The 6349-nt window shown below is 30.8% G+C and overlaps 1 pseudogene; it reads left to right on the forward strand.

Annotated features, from left to right (window-relative positions):
* The first annotated feature begins 1978 nt into the window (after window positions 1–1978).
* Window positions 1979–3575, forward strand: LOC149264058 (deSI-like protein At4g17486 pseudogene; annotated as a pseudogene).
* Window positions 3576–6349: the final 2774 nt, after the last annotated feature.

The following is a 6349-nucleotide window of genomic DNA, read 5'->3' on the forward strand; positions in this document are numbered from 1 at the left end:
AGGTTGGAAGCTTTCCTAATTATCAACATTTAATTGACATCTTCGTCACATGTATGCCTTTCTTCTTTTCTCTTTGGTCAATTTGTAAAGGTAATAGTATTTTTTAAACTAATAATTATATTTAGAGTTTTGTTTTCTTTGAATTTGTTTTAAATTATGTTTTCTTTGTTGTTATTTGAATATTATTTTCATTCCATCTGGAGGGATCTTTTAGTACTACCGAGAAAGCATTGTGGATACACTACTATATGGAGGGGGTTTTAAGACATTTGTTTAAGACTAAATTTTTACTTTGTTTTAAGTTTTATTGTGCTAATTTTGAAAGAGTCTTTTTTTTGCAAGATACCAAGTCCTTATTTATATCACTTATCAACATAACTATTTATTGTCTTAGCTCAAAGACACCTTTTATGCAAGATAAAAAGTTCTTAGGTATGAGTGGTCTAAAGTGTTTTGGGGTTTCTCATCTCAGTCATATTAAAGGCGAGAAAGAGAGCAACTAGGGGGCATGTAGTTGGATAGTTAAGACTAAGATTACCCATTCCTTCTCACTGATATGCGCAATGCAGGGAAGACCATCATTACCATCATTCACAACAACATGGACGTGGGGTATGGAGATGATTGGGACATTGTAGGTGCCCATGGTTGCAACAACTGAGAGGTGCCACTATATGATGAAGCTTCGCATTGAGCCACCCCTTCCTATTACTGTGCTTGTCCCCAATACCATAGTTTTAATTTTAATTTGTTTCTTAGTATTTTGAGCTATTTTTATTCAATCATTTTCTTTGTTAGATGTAAAACATTTTTTTTTCACAACTCCTTGCTCTCTTCTATTGTTTTTGTTCAGATCTAGTTTTCAAAACCACAACCATTTATTAAAAAAGGTTTCATATAGAGTGAAAACTTATTATCTGTATATAAAAGTTAAAATTTTATTTTGATCCCTTATTCTAGTTGTTATGATTTTTTCTCATTGCAAGTTATTCAAATAAAAGCAATAGCTATTGAGGCAAAACCATGGCAGGCTTAGTTTTAAGGTCTTGTGTACACTAGAGAACCCACAACTCATTCGAATGAATGCGACCCAAGTAGATAAGAAAGATTCAAAATGGTTATTCTTCTTCTTATGTGCATCCATCTAATGGGTCTAGGAAATGTATGCCAACTATTTGAAAGAATGTTTTCCCATGTATATTATTTATTGACCCTAGAAAATGTGGCTTAAGTGTTTGAAATTTTTGAAGAATGAAATATTGTGTCATGGAATCCCATCATTATTAGTTTTTGACAGAATGAAACTAAATCTGAATGTCAATGTTGTAGTCGAAAGATTACCCCAATCGATCCATCTTATCTCTTGGTTCATTAGAATTGTATGTCAACTCAGATTGTTTAATAATATTGAAAAAGATATCCCCATTTAAAGCGAAGAGTTGATGTTGTGAATCAGGTTGCATATCATTCATAGTCTATTTTCCATTAATTCATATATGATTATTCTCTTTGTAATCCGTAAACTTAAGACTATGTACATGCATTATTGTTCTATTATCGATCCATAAATTTAAGTAGTGGTATACACACTAATTTTTTTTTAAGATTTTACTCCATCCTTTGTCTTTATTTTTATGTGTGGAAAGATTGAAGTCCTTAAAGGATAGGCATCTTAATTATGTAGCCCATCAAATAATATCTCACCTATAGCATGAGGGCTTTTTGTATTTCATAGTTGTGTTGTAATGCTAACCATTATGAATTTTCTTAAAAATATATTACAAACTAAGAAATTGAATTTGATGGTTTGAGTTATAATTTAACAAGGCTCTTTACAACCCTTTTTGGTTTGCAACTTTGTAGAAGTACAAGACTATTGAAGAGAAATTTGAAATTTGTTGAAGAGAAATTTGAAATTCAAGCACCTGAAAGTGTATGATGCCAAGTTGTTAGAAATCCAATGTCCATACATAAGATAATGCATATTGAGATCCCGAAGGGTATAATTTTCATTTTTGAGATGATTGTAACATTCTAAATTCTAGAAGATAAAGTTAATTTTTTTAAATGATAAGTAAATGCTTGGAACTTTTCCATCCTGATGGTGTCAAAAAAATTCTATCCATTTTCACATTGAAATCTAACTCCCATAAGATTAAAATAGAATGAGCCATTTTTTAAATGGAATTCAAATCAATAAGGATCTAAGGAAGTGATGGAGTGTAGGTCATGGAATTGAGTATGCATTTGGGGCACATGACTTTCCAAGGAGTGGCAATTTCTAGGTAGAGCCTCGACAATGACCGCGATTTACATTTCGCAAGTCCATATATATTGGAACAATAGGTCTTAATCATAAAGAGGCCAGAGACTTCATAGAGGACCTTGCTAGAAATTACAATGGAAATACACACCACTTAATTATGAAGAATTGTAACAATTTCTATAATGATATCTATTTGAAATTTACTGGAAGCCCAATCCTCATTGGGTGAATCAATTTGCAAGAATAGGTTAATATTTTCTATGCATTTATTAGTTACCTTTTACAACTCTTATTTTTCCTTCATCTTTCTTTTTCATGGGAATTTCATTTCTATTATTGTACTCTCGAGCTACACTTATATATGGTTAACTATAAATCACATCACTTTTCCTCTTCTCAGACTAATTAGTAAAATTTTAAGTAAACGTAAATATATCTATTGCTATTCTAAGAATTTATTTAGATATCTATTTGACATTTTTATTTGTTCTTCTTGTTACAAAGATAAAACATAAGGCAAATGTTGCCTACCTAGACTTGAAATTTCTAAGTCTACTCCTTTCCTTGTATTTATATGAATGGTTTTATATAGCTATCTAGCTTCTTCATTTTATTTCGATATTTCATCATTCCCACTTTTCCAATTAATTTGGAATCTAGATAATGCTCACTTTTTTATAGATCCTCCCAATTCATGCGTTATTTATAAAATACACTAGAATTTTCTTTGTAAGAAGTTATTTTCATCCACAAGCCTACCATTTTATACAAAACACTAGAATTTTCTATTTAAGTAGTTATTTGCATCCATAAGCCTACCTAGCTACAAGAAAAACAATATATATTGCACTAGAAATTTTCATGTATGTAGTTATTTGCATCCATAAGCCTACTTAGCTACAAGAAACAAAAATACTATTAGCATGTCTGATGAAAGATAAAAAGGGAAGCTAATGATGGGGAGTAGTACATATAAGGTGGATTTTAAGCATATCATGAAACAAAAAAACATTTACATGAAGGCAAGTTGTTGAATTGTAGGTTGAAATAAATGTATATTTTTGTTATGTAGGACTACTTTGTAACTGTGTATGTCCTTTGGGCCTTCATGTTGTCACTATTCAACACACCCCTCAAGCTTATTTTGATGGAGGGGAAAGAAACAACTAAAGAGATCATTTAGTCAGTTCTTAGGTTATTTTTCTATGATGAGAACAAGACAAAGGCCTATTTCAGTTCTATCTATGTGTATTAACTCATCTATGAAAGGAGGGTGTTCGGTATGAAAGGTGAAAAAATGGTGAAATAAAGGTAGGAAAGTCTGCGATGAATTTTATTTGTATTTTAGCTTGAGAAAATTGGTTAACCTAGTGTATAAGCATTCAAGACGAAGTTAATAGTTTCATTGCAGGGGAAATAAATCCTTGTTAATTAACTCGTCAAGGGAATTGAATTTCCCGATTCATGGAAACTTATGACAAGAGGCATCACGACTCCTGAAATGTCCTGGTTAATATTGGGATTGAATGGTTGTTTCATCTTTTCCCTAAAATTTTTCAATGTCAGGGAAATATATGAAGTAACTAGTTATTTTTCATTTTCATACTATAGTTATCTGATTTTAGTAAGAAATTAATCTTATTTTGGGATTCAAATTCTCTATTTATGTTGATGTTAGAATCTTCAAGACACTAAGAGATGATGGGATATATATGATGCCTAATATTGCATATGGTTGTAAATGTTTTTGTTTTACAAAATACTTCTAAAATGGTTTTTTTAACCATTTTCCTCCTTATTTTAGTTGTAAATTCTTACTAGGTATTTTTTAATTTCAAATTGAAATGTCTTTAGATAGTAGTGTATCTAAACTTACAAGGGATTTTGTGCATAAATTAATCTCTTTTATTGTTTAGAGGAAACCAATTTTATGATAGATTAGATTGTAAAAATATTTTTTTTAACTTCTTAAAGAATCTCACTAGCTAATTGAAGGTTCCTAAAAGAAAGTATTTCTTGGCTTGTGAAACGTGTTTATACAAATATCCTTAACTCGGTTTTATGACAGTATTAAAAATTGAAGTTCTTAAAAATATCAAAGTAGCCTATTGGTTGTAATGTGCTTTTTGCATCCTTTAGAATCATAAATGGTAATAGGAAATGATTGGATATATATGATACTCTTAACTCGAATTATGGTCTCGTTTATACATGTAAATGCACCATTATCTAGCCACATTTTTAGGGTTAGTTGAGGTCCTTGCAACTGTGAATTTACATGTAGATTTTTGAATTGGAAATTTGTAATAGTGAGTGTGAAAATAAATAGTAGGAGGAGGAACTTGAAGGAAATCCAGTGATGATGGAACCGACCAAGGAAACTTGAGAACCTGTGAGTGTAGACATACACATTAGTTATTGAAGTATAGATCACACCTGGAAATATGGTATTCTGGGTATCATTTCACTTAATCTTGGGAGAGCTTAATTTTCATTAGATATAAAGCCCCTTCCTCTTGATCCAAAGAGATAAAATTTGTGCTCACTAGTGCACCTAGGCCATAGTATAGTGTTCATACAAATATTTGTGCATGGGGCATACTATAGAGTTAATACAAAGTTATGGAAGGGAATAAATAAAGAAGGTTCCCACTTCCTCATATATGAGTCACTACACATTAATTAGTGAAAGTTTCTATTTCCATGTTGTGGTTTTATTGTTTTCTTTTCATATGGTTGAAGTGAAACTGAGAGCACTCTTGCACAAGGAGCAGAGTATGCTACCATTAGAGGAAATTTCAGCCTAAAAGTTCCCATGAAATATTCATGTACATAATATATAGAAAAATAAAATTTCAAGTCTAGACATTCGTTGGATGTGGAATTAAATTCTGCATCTAATGAGTACCCATTATTCATACTTCTGAGAAGACCTACATAGATAAAAACTGAAGATACATTAAAAAAGTGTGTTTAACATACATTTTTAATGTATATTCATTTTTTATCAATGCAGGTCTTCTTAGAAGTATGCATAATGGATACTCGTTGGATGTGGAGTTTAATTCCACATACAACGAGTGTCTACAATTGAAATTTGAGTAAACCTATAAGGAGAGAAGCCAAAAATACAATAGAAAAGCACTCTTCTTCTTTCCCCTCTAAAATTCTTAACTCTTATTTTATTATTTTCCTTTGGAGGCCACTTTTAGGATGAAATTTCCTCTAATATTTTTACAGCCTACTGAATTCATTTCTTGCATCCATATTAAAAATGAAGTAAGGTTTGGGTTCATGTTTTTACTTGTTGGTCCTTCTTCAAAGTGTCCACTATTGTGTACTTGAAAATTAGATTTCAAGAATATATTTAGTTAAATAAATTCAAGAGATAAAATCCTTATTTATTGCAAGGTGTTAGTGAGAAATCCAAATGTGAATTATCTCATTGAAGCTATGTGGAATCTCCTTGCCTTTTTAAAACAAGGAAAGACCATAATAATTGGTTTGTATCTTTGAAGCATTCACTTGATTCAAATGCAGCTACTCCTTCTAACTATCCTCAAATTCATTGTCCAAAATTTACAATGTAATTTCTAATAATGTGGAATGTTTTGATACCTTTGTAATCTTGTTTTTTTTCCAAGGCAATTTGAATTCTTGTCTGTGTTTCGAAATTCTAAATATTCTTACACAAGAGAATTCCTACTATCCTTCATTGAATTGGATAGTTGTAATAATCAACCAAGTGGGCTTGATCCCAGGATTCTACTATACGTACCTATTTTCTAGTCAATGATGGCACAACAATGATATTTTCTAGTTCATGAATGTTGTTTATCATTTTTGAAAACCTATGAGATTAAATGGAGATGCTTTAGAGATTTTTTATTTGTATAGAAATCACATCATGGAAGTGGTAAATGTTGTAGCATCATCTTCAATAAGAGGCTTGATTCACAGAGATAAACATGGCTACATTATGAGTTAAGAACATGACCATAACTTTTGTCTTATAGTTGGTATTCAAACTAGATATGATGTTTCTTTGTTCCCATGTGATTTATTTTTTTAAATATTTTATTT

This window comes from Pinus tabuliformis, chromosome 6, assembly GCF_031772625.1.
Source record: "Pinus tabuliformis cultivar Carrire ecotype Pingquan chromosome 6, CPIR1, whole genome shotgun sequence".
NCBI classification, from domain to species: Eukaryota; Viridiplantae; Streptophyta; class Pinopsida; order Pinales; family Pinaceae; genus Pinus; species Pinus tabuliformis.